Source organism: Suncus etruscus, chromosome 8 (assembly GCF_024139225.1).
Source record: "Suncus etruscus isolate mSunEtr1 chromosome 8, mSunEtr1.pri.cur, whole genome shotgun sequence".
Lineage (NCBI taxonomy): Eukaryota > Metazoa > Chordata > Mammalia > Eulipotyphla > Soricidae > Suncus > Suncus etruscus.
This window is the reverse complement of record NC_064855.1, coordinates 44,865,865-44,870,738: the sequence shown is the minus strand read 5'-3', so window position 1 is coordinate 44,870,738 and position 4,874 is coordinate 44,865,865. Positions and strand designations below refer to the sequence as shown.

Below are 4,874 nucleotides of genomic sequence, written 5' to 3'. Positions count from 1 at the left end.
TGATGAGTGAAATAAGTCAGAGAGAAAGACGCAGAATGGTCTCACTCATTTATGGGTTTTAAGAAAAATGAAAGACATTCTTGCAATAAAAATTTTCAGACACAAAATAGAGGAGGGCTGGAAGTTACAGCCCACCTCATGAAACTCACCACAAACAGGGATAAGTTTAGTTAGAGAAATAACTACATTGTGAACTATCCTAACAATGAGAATGTATGAGGGAAATAGAAAGCCTGTTTAGAGTACAGGTGGGGGTAGGGTGGGGAGGAGGGAGATTTGGGACATTGGAGATGGGAATGTTGCACTGGTGATGGGTGGTGTTCTTTACATTGCTGAAACCTAAACACAATCATGTATATAATCAAGTTGTTTAAATAAAATATATATATTTAAAAAATCATTATAAATAACTAATTATTGCTAACAAACATTCGAGAAATCGTAAATGTTTTATAAATAAGAAAATTATCTGTCAACAGTTTGTCTTATTCAAACATGCAGTGATTTGATAACCTTGTTAAAATAAAGTGTTTATAAATTAAGCAAAATTACACACATGAAGAACATTTACTAATAAATTATTGAAAAATAAAACAAAATTATTTTATCTTTATTTCAGAAATCAATGTTAAAAGAGGGTCAGGTCTGTAGAAATGCTCACAGGACTAGAGTAAGGTGAAGTCCCAGGTCCAGTCCCTACCACCATACTGTTCCTTAGTCACAAAACTAAAAGAAACATTCATATACTAACTTGTTGCTAATCCCCTCCTTTTCCTTTGTCCCGCCCCACACACACACAGTTTCGATTGGTGTCATTGCTGAAGGGCAAATAAACTTTGCTAGAAATTTTGCAGTTACTAAAAATGCTCCTTTTCACCTTACACTACTTAAAAGAACTGTGAGTAGATAGGAATAAGCCAACTCCAAAAATACCCTTAGACTTCATCCTTAAATAATCTTATCTTTTTGACAACTTGGAAGAATTTTTCCCCTTTTTTGGGCCACACCCGGTGATGCTCAGGGGTTACTCCTGGCTATGCACTCAGAAGTCGCTCCTGGCTTGGGGGAGCTTATGGGACTCCGGGGGATCGAACCACAGTTCATCCTAGGCTAGCACTGGCAAGGCAGACACTTTACCTCTAGCTCCACCACACCGGCCCCGTGGTTTTTGGGTCACACCCGGCAGCACTCAGGGGTTACTCCTGGCTCTATGCTCAAAATTCGTCCCTGACAGGCACAGGGGACCATATGGGATGCTGGGATTCGAACCACCGTCCTTCTGCATGAAAGGCAAACGTCTTACCTCCATGCTATCTCTCCGTTCCCGGAAGAATTTTTTTTCTCCATAACTTTTTGCATTTGTAAGGGAAGGATGTGCTTAGGGATGAACATTTTATTGATAGCAGAGTTTGGTTTTGCTTCAAGAATACCATATAGATTTATCTGCACCTTTTTTGCTTTATTATAATCAGTGATTCCAGCATAGTTTCTATATTAATCTCAAAGAAACTCAACTTCTATTCTTCTTAATTTAAAAATATTTTAATTGGCACAGGAAATAGTTTTTTGATAGAAATTTTTCTCCTTTAATATCTTCTGAAAGAACATAGTTTTATTCTATCTGATAATTAATGCAATATGGGATTCTCTAAATACATATCAAGACATCACATGATTCCAATTCCAAATTATTTAAATATTCCCCCCAAATTGTTCCATCATCAAAAATAACTACAATTTGTAGTCTAAGTTAGACATACAATTTGTTTGCAAAGATGCTACTTTTGTGCCATTCCTTATGCACATGTTGTCTGCTAGATCTTCTACTAATCATTAAGGGCATGGAAGTACTTTCCATGTTCTGAGAATTTGGGGATGGTCTTATGATGGGTGCAGAGTGAGATAGTAGGGATGGGCATGGGTGAAATGCAGTTACAAGGAGCAGGAATGGGCAGAGCCTACTGGACTCAGGGACCAAACGTGGAAATATAATAGATTTTATCTTTAATGTTTCCTTTATCATTTTTAAAAGGTATCCTTTAGGAATCTAAATCTGCCATTCAGAGGAAGTGGAAAATTGGTCGAAGGAGAAGAGGAAAGAGAGACATAAGTCAGGAGGCAATTTGATCAACTAACTGAGAAATGACAGTGGCTTTGACCAAGATAGTTTTGGTGGAGATGAAAAGTGGAACTAATTTAAACTGTATTTGCGATATGTCTAACAGAACTTGCTGTTTGGATAAAAGAGATAGAGAAATGGAAGCAAGGGTCTCTACTAGGAGCACTAGTAAACAGAAGCACCAGGAATTGGGTGGCTGACAGTGTCTCTTCCTGAGAGTTGGGAGAGGATCTGAGTTGAACTGAGGGAGGAAAAGAAGCATTGATGGGGAAAAAAAAAAAAAGAAAAGAAGAAGCATTGATGGTAGAAATGTTGCACTGGTAAAGTTTTTTTTTTTTTTTTTTTTTAGCCAAACGCAGTTTCCCACTACCACAAATTATGCAGTAAGTTTCCCACATCTGGGGAAATCGCAGGGGTTAGCACATCCGGAGTGCAATGGATAAGCCTCGTCCTGGGGAAACCACCTTCGCGATCATGGTATCTCCCCTGCCAGGTAAGTATGAAGGGGGATGTTCTTTTTATGACTGAAACCCAACTACAACATGTTTGTAATCATGGTGCTTAAAAAGAGGAGAAATAAAAAATATTTTAAAAGAAAAGGTTAAGTTCTTCTGATGACAAAAAAACATCAAGATGGAAATCTTCAAATTTAAAGAATATAGCTAATGTCTCAAACAAGGAAAAGAACTAAGTTAGAGAGAATCTACAACTAGAGGTAAGAGAAAGAGAAGTGGGTAGAAAAGTGGGAGCAAAACAAGGACTTGAGATATAAACACTGAGGAGAAGTGTTTCAAGAAATTTCCAGATGATCAACAGAGCGACATGAGAATCAAACAGTCCATTCAAGTTGGCAGTACTGAGTTGCTGGGCATCTAGCCATGCACAGTGCCAGTTAGAGGTAGCAGTGTTTGGGCTGGGCCTGGAAGGCAGTTAAGGAAGCCTTTGTGGGTATTTTTTGTTCCTTTTTCCAAGGAGGAGTGTCCAGAACAGAACTCCTAACAGAGGAAGGAGACAATTATTTCTTCCAATAATGACTCTTGGCTCTAATTCCTAAAGGGTTCTCAAGAAGCAAAACCTCAGTCTCCAACTTCAGTACTGCCTCCATCATAACTGTATGAGCAAGAAAAAGAAGGGGCCCTGTGTTTTTGGCATCTGTGGTGAACTTCTGCTAATTTTGTTTCTTTTCTCCTCCTTCAACCAACAAACCCCAACACTGCCCTTCACAGATCCTCACTAGCTCAAGCAGAATTTCTGTCACTTGCAGCCCAGAGAATTTGACGAATATACTCTCTCAGGCCAACCTTTCTTGGCTTTCTTGGTTGTCCAGAAAGGATGCATCACCTTAAAAAAAAAAGTCTGAGAAACAACAGAGGAAAGAGAACTTGTAACCATGCAATTGTTTTCACCACATTTTTATTTTCCTAATTTTATTTTGTCAAACTAACCACATTAGGTGAAATTGCCAATGGAAGAAAATTGATTTTTAAAGAAGGCAGTGCTTTAGGAAGAGAATTCATGCTTTTTTATTAAAATTTCAGGGTGTCTTTATTTTGTACATGCCCTCTGTAATGGCCTGGAGGGAAAAGGATGTCTAATAAATGTAAGAAAAGGAATAGAAGAAGTTTTATCTAGGGTAGGTTCCTGGAACATGAAGATTTTTAGCTCTTGCAAAATTCGAGAAAGATAGAAATTGGATTGTCAGGATCAAAACAAAATAAGCAAAACTTTTCAGATTAAAGCACATTCAACCAATTCTCAAGTCATCTGTCAGTTAAACTTCTCTCTCTCTCACTCTCTCTTTCCCTCCCTCTCTCTCATCTTCTCATGTCTTATCAACAAATTATAAGGTAAATAAAAGATGGAAGACACTGCTCCTGATTTTCACCAGTAGTGCTTTCTGCCTCACAACAAAGTAGTGTTCCCCAACCTCCTCCTCTCCCCACGATCCACTATTTCTAGACATAGAAGGCATAGGAATTGGGCAGACTCCACAGAATAGCTTTCTTTCTAAAAGCACATGTGGGAAGTTTTTAGTGGTCTCCAGGATAAAGTGTCTGGGGATTTTTTGTTTTGTTTTGTTTTGGGGGGGTCACACCTGGCAGCGCTCAGAAGTTATTCTTGGCTCAAAGGACCATATGGGATGCCGGGATTTGAACCACTATCCTTCTGCATGCAAGGCAAACACCCTACCTCCGTGCTATCTCTCCAGCCAAAAGTGTCTGTTTTATTTATATTATATTTCTATCACTTAGCACATCTTCCAGGAGAACTAGCATTTCCCTAATTAATGAATAAATATGTAAATGATGTTTTTCAAAGAGATGTATTAAAACACATCCAATCTCTGTTGCATTCACTTCCAAAAAAGGTTTTCCTGTTCACTGCTGCTGGGAGTGCTGATAGTTTCAGCCTTTTGAGAAAAAATACTTTTCAAAAAAAGGTAAAAATTAAACTTTTTTTTTTCAAACAGAAAAAGCCATTTAATCACACATACATTCATAGGACTTTAAACAAAATGTAATATAAAATATAAAAAAAACCAAAACCCCACAACAAAAAAAAAATTACATTTACTTGTAAACTGCTTAACAGCTGGTGGGTTGGCTGACAGGGCTGCCCAAGAAAAGCAAAAGCAGATATAATGAGGTACATTTTCAATGAATAACCACCACAGATCATGTGAACTGCTCTAGCAGCCCAGTCACCTGTTCCCCAATCTCGCCTCCTTAGAGACAAACCAGGGCAGTCCTCCCAT

At 38.2% G+C, this 4,874-nt stretch overlaps 1 non-coding gene across 1 annotated transcript; it reads right to left on the bottom strand.

Moving 5' to 3' along the window:
- Window positions 1-2,464: 2,464 nt before the first annotated feature.
- Window positions 2,465-2,620, bottom strand: LOC126016763 (U1 spliceosomal RNA). The gene has a single exon (XR_007498495.1). It is a non-coding gene; the product is annotated as a U1 spliceosomal RNA (small nuclear RNA).
- Window positions 2,621-4,874: the final 2,254 nt, after the last annotated feature.